Below are 12,814 nucleotides of genomic sequence, written 5' to 3'. Positions count from 1 at the left end.
GAAATTTGGCTTGTCATCTAAAACACTCACAAACTTTTACAGATGCACAATTGAGAGCATCCTGTCGGGCTATATCACCACCTGGTACGGCAATTGCACCGCCTTCAACCGCAAGACTCCCCAGAGGGTAGTGCGGTCTGCACAACACATCATCAGGGGCAAACTACCTGCCCTCCAGGACACCTACAGTACCCGATGTCAAGGTATGACTGTCTACCCGGTATCTGCCACTCCGGGTGGAATCCCGCAAACTCTCCCCCCGGTTCATCGGCCCTTTCCTCATCTCCAAGGTCATTAGCCCCTCTGCTGTTCATCTTCCGTACCCTCCGTATACATCCCACTTTTCATGTGTCCAGAGTTAAACCCATGTCTCACAGCCCTTTGTCTCCTGTTTCCAGGCCCACCCCTCTCTCCGTCTCATCAACTGCCAATCGGCGTACACGGATTTCCAACGCCGGCACCCTGGTCAAACAGGTATGCGTCCAGGTAGGACGTCAGGTGGTAACCCTTCTAGTTCCTGTTTTCTAGTTTTTCCTGTTTTCGACCATTCTGCCTGCCCTGCAATTGAGCCTGCCTGCCGTTCTGTATCTTGCCACACCATACTGGATTATTGACCTGCCTGCTCTGACCCTGAGACCTGTGTTCTCTCTTTGTCTGTTAGAATAAAGTACATGAGCTGTCGCACACCCTGACAAATTTGTTTGTGTGGAGGTGCTGACTAAAGGCGAATAAAATAAACTATCAAAATAAAGATAGTCGCACACTCCATATATACTCCCAGTAATTTATTGGGTATTTAACAATGTTTTGGCATCACTGTTCCTTCTTCAGGGTAATGTCATGAATACTTGAACCAGGTTATGTAGACAAACAGTGCAATTAGTGCAACCAATGACAATAGTGAGGGGTTTGTCATAATGATTACGTTAATTAGAATGAATTTGTGAGACTGTTCAAACAATAGTTTTTGGCATATTAAATATATTAGGCTATTGTTATATAGAACATAATTGAATATTGTACATAGTTTGAGCATCAACATCCATTATTGTTTAATTAAATTTCACATATTTAATTGTTTCGTATTTCATTTCATATTTGTTACATGTAATCTGTTGGTTCAACCTTAATGCATAATAAGCATCATCCACAGGGGGAGCATATTAGGTGTACGCTAATAAGTTGTAGAAAGAATATATCAATATATAAGACTTGTTCATAAAAGAAAGAATTGTTTATAAGAACAATATGAACAATTCTGAGATCAAAGTCAATATTCAGACCACTAGGGGTCAATGTTTTTAGATAGGATATCCCTTTGTAGTAGTAGGATCTCGATGTTACCTCCTCTCCTTGGTAGAGCAACATGCTCAATCCCTGTGTATTTGAGGGAGGAGATTGGATGGTTAGCTTCAACAAAGTGAGCTGCTAATGGATAGTCAATGTTCTTACACCTGATTGAGGTGTGGTGTTCAGCTATGCGTTGTTTTAATTGTCTCTTCATTCGTATTGCGACCATGCTTATAGACCACCAGTGGGGGTTCCTTGAAGAGGTGTGCATTTTTTGTTGTTGTCTGATTGCAGAATATGCCAGTGCTTTTTCAGGATTGCTTTCATTTTCTCCTAACCCTTTGTGTACTTAGTGCAAAACATGGTTGCGTTTTTTTTCTTCTTTGGTTGAGTTTTTAGTATTTCCTCTCCTTGGTTTTTGAGATATTTTCATCATTTCAGCATCAAGAGTTTTGTCCTTGTAGCCTCTCATTTTGAATTGATCTGTTATTTGTTTTATCATTGCTGTCAAAATCTGCCTGGTGGCCACAGATTCGTTTAATTCTGTGTAACTGGCTATATGGTAGACCATTCCTGAGGGGAAGAGGATGCATACTATCCACACATAGCAAGGTATTGCGATCTGCGGGCTTTGTGTATAAGTCTGTGTGTGATGGATTAATGTCTTTGATGATCCATAAGTCCAGGTAGTTTATTTTTCTCTCATCAGTCTGCATGGTGAATTTGAGGTATTCAGAGCTCTTGTTTGGAATTCATTTAGTTCCTGCTGACTTCCTTCCCAAAGCACAAAGACATCATCTATGTATCTCTTCCATAGGAGGATTTTAGAAAGTAGGGGGTGTGTCTCTGTTTTGTAAAGGAGTGATTCCTCAAATTTTTCCACATGCAAGTTCGCATAGTTGTGGGAAAAGGGGGAGCCCATGGCTACACCCCGAATTTGAAGGAACAAGTCTGACTCAAAGACAAAGTAGTTATTGGATAATACCAGTTCAGTAAGATTTAAAATGCAATCGTTGGATGGAGCAAGGGTAGAGTCTCTCTGCTGGAGGAAGTGTTGCAGCGCCTGCAAGCCTCCAGTGTGTGGGATGTTAGTGTACAAGCTCTCCACATCAAAAGTGTCCAGCAGGGTGCCCTCTGGTATCCTTCCTAAGCCCTCATTCAATGAGATCATGTGACAAGTGTCTTTGACATAAGATGGGAGATTCTCAACCATCGGTTTAATGCGGTAATCCACAAACGTAGAAATGTTGGATGTCACAGAGTCGATTGCTGCTACAATGGGTCTACCTGGAGGAGGAGACACTTGTTTGTGTAATGTAGCGACTGTATAGAAAGTTGGTATCTTGGGAAATTTCACACGCAGAAATTAAACTTATTTTTTGGTGATCTGTCCTGATTCCAAACAGCTTTCCACTGTGGATGAGATATTATGCTGGAATTCTAGGTTAGGGTCATAATTCAGTTTGCGATAGAAGTCACCTTTAGATAGTTGTCGGCGACATTGATTCACATAATCACATTTGATTTGTTTACAAATTCCTCCTCCTTAGTCACATTTTCTTATGAGGATCGAAGGATCTGACTTAACGTCCTTAAGATATGACAACAGCCAGTGAAAGTGCAGGGCGCCAAATTCAAACAGAAATCTCATAATTAAAATTCCTCAAACATACATTTATTTTATACCATTTTAAAGGTAATCTTGTTGTTAATCCCACCAAAGTGTCCGATTTCAAATAGGCTTTACAGCGAAAGCACCACAAACGATTATGTTAGGCCAAAGACAGGAGTCACAAAAAGCAGAAATAGAGATAAAATGAATCACTAACCTTTGATGATCTTCAGCAGATGACACTCATAGGACTTCATGTTACACAATACATATATGTTTTGTTCGATAAAGTTCATATTTATATCCAAGAACCTCAGTTTACATTGGCACCATGTTCAGAAATGCCTCCAAAATATCCGGAGAAATTGCAGAGAGCCACGTCAAATAACATAAATAATCATCATAAACTTTGATGAAAGATACATGTTTTACATAGAATTAAAGATACACTTGTTCTTAATGCAACCGCTGTGTCAGATTTCAAAAAGCACAATATTCAATAATCTGAGAACAGCGTTCAGCCACAAAAGGAAGCCATACAGTTACCCGCCAAATTGTGCAGTCAACAAAACTCATAAATAGTATTATAAATCTTCACTTACCTTTGCTGATCTTCGTCGGAATGCACTCCCAGGACTCCCACTTCCACATGCAATGTTAGTTTTGTTCGGTAATGTACATCATTTATTTCTAAATAGCTATTTTTGTTAGCGTGTTTGGTAATCAAATCCAAAGTCAAGAAGCGCGTTCACTAAAAGCAGACGAAATGTCAAAAAGTTCCGTAACAGTCAGTAGATGTCAAACGATGTATTCAATCAATCTTTAGAATGTTTTTAACATAAATCTTCAATAACGTTCCAATCAGAGAATTCCATTGACTTCAGATGTGCGATGGAACAGAGCTCCCTCTCATGGTAGACCTGACTCATTCCTGTCTCCTTCGGCCCCACCTCACAGTAGAGGCATCAGACAAGGTTCTACAGACTGTTGACATCTAGTGGAGGCCGTAGGAAGTGCAAACATATCCATATCCCACTGTGTATTCAATAGGGGCTGGGTTGAAAATCGACCAACCTCAGATTTCCCACTTCCTGTTTGGATTTCTTCTCAGGTTTTTGCCTGCCATATGAGTTACAGTGGGACAAAAAAGTATTTAGTCAGCCACCAATTGTGCAAGTTCTCCCACTTAAAAAGATGAGAGAGGCCTGTAATTTTCATCATAGGTACACTTCAACTATGACAGACAAAATGAGAAAAAAATTCCAGAAAATCACATTGTTGGATTTTTAATGAATTTATTTGCAAATTATGGTGGAACATAAGTATTTAGTCAATAACAAAAGTTTATCTCAATACTTTGTTATATACCCTTTGTTGGCAATGACAGAGGTCAAACGTTTTCTGTAAGTCTTCACAAGGTTTTCACACACTTGCTGGTATTTTGGCCCATTCCTCCATGCAGATCTCCTCTAGAGCAGTGATGTTTTGGGGCTGTTGCTGGGCAACACAGACCTTCAACTCCCTCCAAAGATTTTCTATGGGGTTGAGATCTGGAGACTGGCTAGGCCACTCCAGGACCTTGAAATGCTTCTTACGAAGCCACTCACTGCTCAGGAAGGAGACGCGTTCTGTATCCTAGAGATGAACGCACTTTGTTGCGAAAACTGCAAATCAATCCCAGAACAACAGCAAAGGACCTTGTGAAGATGCTGGAGGAAACAGGCACAAAGGTATCTATATCCACAGTAAAACGAATCCTATATCAACATAACCTGAAAGGCCACTCAGCAAGGAAGAAGCCACTGCTCCAAAACCGCCTTAAAACTTCTTATGGCTGCAAGCCCGGTGTCGCTACACATATGACAACAGCCAGTCCAAGTGCAGGGCGCCAAATTCGAAATATATTTTTTTGATATATTTAACTTTCACACATTAACAAGTCCCATACAGCAAATGAAAGATAAACATTTGTGAATCCAGCCAACATGTCCGATTTTTTAAATGTTTTACAGCGAAAACACCACGTATATTTATGTTAGCTCACCACCAAATACAAAAAAGCACAGACATTTCTTTCACAGCACAGGTAGCTTGCACAAAACCGACCAAATAGACATAGAATTAGTCACTAACCAAGAAACAACTTCATCAGATGACAGTCTTATAACATGTTATACAATAAATCTATGTTTTGTTCGAAAAATGTGCATATTTCAGGTATAAATCATAGTTTTACATTGCAGCTGCAATCACAAATAGCACCGAAGCAGCTAGAACAATTACAGAGACCAAGGGGCAGTATTGAGTAGCCGGATAAAAAGTGCCCATTTCAAACGGCCTCGTACTCAATTCTTGCTCGTACAATATGCATATTATTATTACTATTGGATAGAAAACACTCTCTAGTTTCTAAAACCGTTTGAATTATATCTGTGAGTAAAACAGAACTCCTTTTGCAGCAAACTTCCTAACAGGAAGGAGGAAGTGGAAAATCTGAAATCAATGCTCTATTCTAGGGCCTGCCTATTAACTTCTTCTGGCTGCAAGGGCGCGAAATTCAAATTATATTTTTTTGAAATATTTAACTTTCACACATTAACAAGTCCAATACAGCAAATGAAAGGTACACATCTTGTGAATCCAGCCAACATGTCAGATTTTTAAAATGTTTTGCAGCGAAAACAGCACGTATATTTATGTTAGCTCACCACCAAATACAAAAAAGGACAGACATTTTTCACAGCACAAGTAGCATGCACAAAGCCAACCTAACTAACCAAGAACCAACCAAACTAACCAACAAACAACTTCATCAGATGACAGTCTTATAACATGTTATTCAATAAATCTATGTTTTGTTCGAAAAATGTGCATATTTCAGGTATAAATCATAGTTTACATTGCAGCTACAATCAGAAATTGCACCGAAAGCAGCCAGAATAATTACAGACACCAACGTCAAATACCTAAATACTCATCATAAAACATTTCTGAAAAATACATAGTGTACAGCAAATGAAAGACAAGCATCTTGTGAATCCAGCCAATATTTCCGATTTCTTAAGTGTTTTACAGTGAAAACACAATATAGCGTTATATTAGCTTACCACAATAGCCAGAAACACAAGCCATTCCCCAGTAGCAAAAGTTATCGATCGTAACAAACCAGCAAAAGATATATAATTTTTGACTAACCTTGATAAGCTTCATCAGATGACAGTCCTATAACATCAGGTTATACATACACTTATGTTTTGTTCGAAAATGTGCATATTTAGAGCTGAAATCAGTGGTTATACATTGTGCTAACGTAGCATATTTTTCCCACAATGTCCAGATATTTTTCTGACACTTTTTCTGACACACATATTCTTTATTTATTTTTTTATTTTATTTTTTAAATAAATTTTATCCCCTTTTCTCCTCAATTTTCGTGGTATCCAATCGCTAGTAATTACTATCTTGTCTCATCGCTACAACTCCCGTACGGGCTCGGGAGAGACGAAGGTCGAAAGCCATGCGTCCTCCGAGGCACAACCCAACCAAGCCGCACTGCTTCTTTAACACAGCGCGCCTCCAACCCGGAAGCCAGCCACACCAATGTGTCGGAGGAAACACCGTGCACCTGGCCCCCTTGGCTAGCGCGCACTGCGCCCAGCCCGCCACAGGAGTCGCTGGAGCGCTATGAGACAAGGAAATCCCTACCGGCCAAACCCTCCCTATCCCGGACGACGCTAGCCCAATTGTGCGTCGCCCCACGGACCTCCCGGTCGCGGCCGGCTGCGACAGAGCCTGGGGGCGAACCCAGAGACTCTGGTGGCGCAGTTAGCACTGCGATGCAGTGCCCTAGACCACTGCGCCACCCGGGAGGCCCCTGACACACATATTCTGACCAAATAACTATTCATAAACATAACTAAAAAATACATATGAAATGATAGATACACTAGTTATTAATGCAATCGCCGTGTTATAATTCTAAAAATAACTTAATTACGACATCCAGCTTAGGTATAGCGAGAGAGTACCCAAAAGCTGGGCGCAAACGACTAGCACAACATGTTCGACAGATATATGAAAAAGCTTCATAAAATGGGTCCTACTTTTGCTGATCTTTCATCAGAATGTTGTACAAGGGGTCCTTTGTCGGGAACAATCGTTGTTTGGATTTAGAACGGCCTTTTTCCCTCTCGATTTAGCAAGCACACTTGCCAAGTGGCGCGAATCTCTCCATCGTCAACAAACTCAGAGAACGGAACACAGCAAAACTCCCGAAAAAAATTCAATAATCTGATTAAACTATATTGAAAAAACATACTTTACGATGATATTGTCACATGTATCAAATAAAATCAAAGCCGGAGATATTTGTCGTCTATGACGACAGCTGTACAGAAGGCAAATCCAGGTCCCTTGACGCACTCTCCAGAAAACAGGAAACTGGTGACACGTCATACAAAGAGCATTTATTCGAGCCCAGATCAAGTTACACACTCAATTTCTTCTCTCACTGCTTGTCGACATCTAGTGGAAGACGTATGAAGTGCATCTAAACGAAAAAATATCAAGGACTTTAACCAGGGCCTAGAAAATGTCTGGAGCATTAATAAGTCCAAACGGCATGACCTGGTACTCATAATGTTCATTAGGAGTGTTGAATGCTGTCTTCCACTCATCTCCCTGTCTGATGTGCACCAGATTGCACGCGTTCCGTAAATCCAATTTAGAGAAAACCGTAGCTCCCTGGAGTCTCAAAAGCTGATGACATAAGAGGAAGGGGGTAACGGTTCTTGACGGTAATGTTATTTAAACCCCGGTAATCGATACAGGGACGTAATCCCTCATCCTTCTTCCCAACAAAGAAAAAACCCGCTCCTGCAGGTGAAGTGGACGGCCAAATTAAATCAGCCGCCATCCAGTGGAACAGCCACTTTACAATAGTGCATCTAAATCTTTTAAGGGGGGGGCAGAAGGATTGCTTTATCCTATCCTAGGTATTCCTTGAAGAGGTGGGGTTTCAGGTGTCTCCGGAAGGTGGTGATTGACTCCGCTGTCCTGGCGTCGTGAGGGAGTTTGTTCCACCATTGGGGTGCCAGAGCAGCGAACAGTTTTGACTGGGCTGAGCGGGAACTGTACTTCCTCAGTGGTAGGGAGGCGAGCCGGCCAGAGGTGGATGAACGCAGTGCCCTTGTTTGGGTGTAGGGCCTGATCAGAGCCTGAAGGTACTGAGGTGCCGTTCCCCTCACAGCTCCGTAGGCAAGCACCATGGTCTTGTAGCGGATGCGAGCTTCAACTGGAAGCCAGTGGAGAGAGCGGAGGAGCGGGGTGACGTGAGAGAACTTGGGAAGGTTGAACACCAGCCGGGCTGCGGCGTTCTGGATGAGTTGTAGGGGTTTAATGGCACAGGCAGGGAGCCCAGCCAACAGCGAGTTGCAGTAATCCAGACGGGAGATGACAAGTGCCTGGATTAGGACCTGCACCGCTTCCTGTGTGAGGCAGGGTCGTACTCTGCGGATGTTGTAGAGCATGAACCTACAGGAACGGGCCACCGCCTTGATGTTAGTTGAGAACGACAGGGTGTTGTCCAGGATCACGCCAAGGTTCTTAGCGCTCTGGGAGGAGGACACAATGGAGTTGTCAACCGTGATGGCGAGATCATGGAACGGGCAGTCCTTCCCCGGGAGGAAGAGCAGCTCCGTCTTGCCGAGGTTCAGCTTGAGGTGGTGATCCGTCATCCACACTGATATGTCTGCCAGGCATGCAGAGATGCGATTCGCCACCTGGTCATCAGAAGGGGGAAAGGAGAAGATTAATTGTGTGTCGTCTGCATAGCAATGATAGGAGAGACCATGTGAGGTTATGACAGAGCCAAGTGACTTGGTGTATAGCGAGAATAGGAGAGGGCCTAGAACAGAGCCCTGGGGGACACCAGTGGTGAGAGCGCGTGGTGAGGAGACAGATTCTCGCCACGCCACCTGGTAGGAGCGACCTGTCAGGTAGGACGCAATCCAAGCGTGGGCCGCGCCGGAGATGCCCAACTCGGAGAGGGTGGAGAGGAGGATCTGATGGTTCACAGTATCGAAGGCAGCCGATAGGTCTAGAAGGATGAGAGCAGAGGAGAGAGAGTTAGCTTTAGCAGTGCGGAGTGCCTCCGTGATACAGAGAAGAGCAGTCTCAGTTGAATGACTAGTCTTGAAACCTGACTGATTTGGATCAAGAAGGTCATTCTGAGAGAGATAGCAGGAGAGCTGGCCAAGGACGGCACGTTCAAGAGTTTTGGAGAGAAAAGAAAGAAGGGATACTGGTCTGTAGTTGTTGACATCGGAGGGATCGAGTGTAGGTTTTTTCAGAAGGGGTGCAACTCTCGCTCTCTTGAAGACGGAAGGGACGTAGCCAGCGGTCAAGGATGAGTTGATGAGCGAGGTGAGGTAAGGGAGAAGGTCTCCGGAAATGGTCTGGAGAAGAGAGGAGGGGATAGGGTCAAGCGGGCAGGTTGTTGGGCGGCCGGCCGTCACAAGACGCGAGATTTCATCTGGAGAGAGAGGGGAGAAAGAGGTCAAAGCACAGGGTAGGGCAGTGTGAGCAGAACCAGCGGTGTCGTTTGACTTAGCAAACGAGGATCGGATGTCGTCGACCTTCTTTTCAAAATGGTTGACGAAGTCGTCTGCAGAGAGGGAGGAGGAGGGGGGAGGGGGAGGAGGATTCAGGAGGGAGGAGAAGGTGGCAAAGAGCTTCCTAGGGTTAGAGGCAGATGCTTGGAATTTAGAGTGGTAGAAAGTGGCTTTAGCAGCAGAGACAGAAGAGGAAAATGTAGAGAGGAGGGAGTGAAAGGATGCCAGGTCCGCAGGGAGGCGAGTTTTCCTCCATTTCCGCTCGGCTGCCCGGAGCCCTGTTCTGTGAGCTCGCAATGAGTCGTCGAGCCACGGAGCGGGAGGGGAGGACCGAGCCGGCCTGGAGGATAGGGGACATAGAGAGTCAAAGGATGCAGAAAGGGAGGAGAGGAGGGTTGAGGAGGCAGAATCAGGAGATAGGTTGGAGAAGGTTTGGGCAGAGGGAAGAGATGATAGGATGGAAGAGGAGAGAGTAGCGGGGGAGAGAGAGCGAAGGTTGGGACGGCGCGATACCATCCGGGTAGGGGCAGTGTGGGAAGTGTTGGATGAGAGCGAGAGGGAAAAGGATACAAGGTAGTGGTCGGAGACTTGGAGGGGAGTTGCAATGAGGTTAGTGGAAGAACAGCATCTAGTAAAGATGAGGTCAAGCGTATTGCCTGCCTTGTGAGTAGGGGGGGAAGGTGAGAGGGTGAGGTCAAAAGAGGAGAGGAGTGGAAAGAAGGAGGCAGAGAGGAATGAGTCAAAGGTAGACATGGGGAGGTTAAAGTCACCCAGAACTGTGAGAGGTGAGCCGTCCTCAGGAAAGGAGCTTATCAAGGCATCAAGCTCATTGATGAACTCTCCAAGGGAACCTGGAGGGCGATAAATGATAAGGATGTTAAGCTTGAAAGGGCTGGTAACTGTGACAGCATGGAATTCAAAGGAGGCGATAGACAGATGGGTAAGGGGAGAAAGAGAGAATGACCACTTGGGAGAGATGAGGATCCCGGTGCCACCACCCCGCTGACCAGAAGCTCTCGGGGTGTGCGAGAACACGTGGGCAGACGAAGAGAGAGCAGTAGGAGTAGCAGTGTTATCTGTGGTGAGCCATGTTTCCGTCAGTGCCAAGAAGTCGAGGGACTGGAGGGACGCATAGGCTGAGATGAGCTCTGCCTTGTTGGCCGCGGATCGGCAGTTCCAGAGGCTACCGGAGACCTGGAACTCCACGTGGGTCGTGCGGGCTGGGACCACCAGGTTAGGGTGGGCGCGGCCACGCGGTGTGAAGCGTTTGTATGGTCTGTGCAGAGAGGAGAGAACAGGGATAGACAGACACATAGTTGACAGGCTACAGAAGAGGCTACGCTAAAGCAAAGGAGATTAGAATGACAAGTGGGCTACACGTACACTTCCCAATTGTATCGGCTCCTCTGAAGGATATGAAGGAGAACCGTAGCCGAATTGAGAACCCTGACGGGGTACAGGACAAGCAGGCCCAGCATACGGCAGTGGAACAAATGAAGAATCGACTCCATCAGCGGGGCCCTAAACACTGGAACCAACTCGGGACCCCTCCGGCCTCTCGTGACAACGTTCCCGAAGCCGGTTGTCAATGCAGATGGCCAGAACAATATGCTCCTCCAGAGTGGCAGGGTTGTCCCGGGAAGCCAGTTTATCCTTGAAAACCTCGCTGAGTCCGTTCAGAAAGACTAACTGAAGTGCCTCTATATTCCAACCGCTCTCTGTGGCGAGCGTCCAAAAGTCAATGGAATAATCAGCTACGCTCCGGCTGCCCTGCCGAAGCGCAATGAGTCTTTGAGCAGTGTTCCTGCCACTGATGGGGTGATGAAAAACCCTCCTCATCTCCTGGGTGAAGCTTTGCCAATTGAAACAAATGTCTGATTGCTGCTCCCAGATGGCCATGGCCCAGGCTAGAGCCCGTCCTGAGTGCAAGGAGATGACATATTCCACTCTGGAACACTCGGTGGGAAACGTTGATGCCTGCAGCTCGAAGACCAGCGAACATTGGAGCAGGAACCCACGACAACTCCCAAGATGCCCCTCATAGCGCTCCAGTGCTGGGAGATGAGGCTCCCGAGGGGAGGAAGACGATGAACTGGTAGGAAGTGGAGGGTTAGAAACCACCACAGGTGCAGCAGCAGTTGCTCCCATCTGTCCCATCTGCAGAGTAAACACAAGAGTTCCTAAATCCTCCGACAATGTCTTCAGCCAATCACTGTTCTGACCATAAGTGGTGGAGCCCGGAGTGTCCCTCGGACGACAGAGAAATCTCTGCTGGGTCCATTTTAGGGCTCAGGTCTACTGTGATGTTAGTGCTAGTACGAACTCGGACCCAGGTGCAGAGAAACACAGCAGGCAGAGGTAAGGGTAAATCCAGAAAATGTACTTAAGGTCTTCATAGCAAAACAACAAAGCAAGGGCACACGAGAACACTGAACAAAACATGAGACCTGAGCAACTGGCTCAGTCCACGGAGGAACCTAAATAGTCATCCAACAGGTGATCCCAATAAGCCCAATCAGGGTCACTTCGATACTAGAAGTAACCCAAGGGTGCTCTCCAGTGGCAACCTCAGGTAGTACACTGAAGGGAGAAAACCTGACCTGTGACAGATATGTACAGCAGTAAATATATTAGAGTGAGCTATGTCAACCAGTATATATATATATATATATATATATATATTGTGCCTTCAGAAAGTATTCACATCCCTTGAGTTATTCAATTTTTTTAGTTACAGCCTGAATTCAAAATGGATTAACATAACATTTTTTTCTCACCCAACTACACACAAAACCACATAATGACAAAGCAAAAATTTGTTGTTTTGCTAATTTTTTGAAAATGAAACACAGAAATATCTAATTTACATAAGTATTCAAACCACTTTGCTATGACACTCCAAATTGAGCTCCAGTGCATCAAATATCCTTTGATCATCCTTGAGATGTCACAACAACTTAATTGGGAGTCCACCTGTGGCCAATTCAATTGTTTGGACATGACTTAGAAAGAAACACACCTGTCGATAAGGTCCCGCAGTTGAAAGTGCATGTCAGAGCAGAAACTATACCATGAAGTCCAAGGATTTACCATGAAGTCCAAGATATCATTGTGATGAGGCCTATATCTGGGGAAGGGTATAAAACAATTTCTCGATTGTTGAAAGTTTCCACGATCAGTGATCTCCATCATTGGGAAATTTAAAAAAATATGGAACTACCCAGACTCTTCCTAGAGCTGGTCGTCTGACGAAACTGAGCAACCGGGCAAGAAGGACTTTGGTCGAGAAGGTGACCATGAA

The sequence above is a fragment of the Salvelinus fontinalis genome, chromosome 20 (genome assembly GCF_029448725.1).
Source record: "Salvelinus fontinalis isolate EN_2023a chromosome 20, ASM2944872v1, whole genome shotgun sequence".
Taxonomy (NCBI): Eukaryota; Metazoa; Chordata; class Actinopteri; order Salmoniformes; family Salmonidae; genus Salvelinus; species Salvelinus fontinalis.
This window is presented reverse-complemented; position numbering follows the sequence as displayed.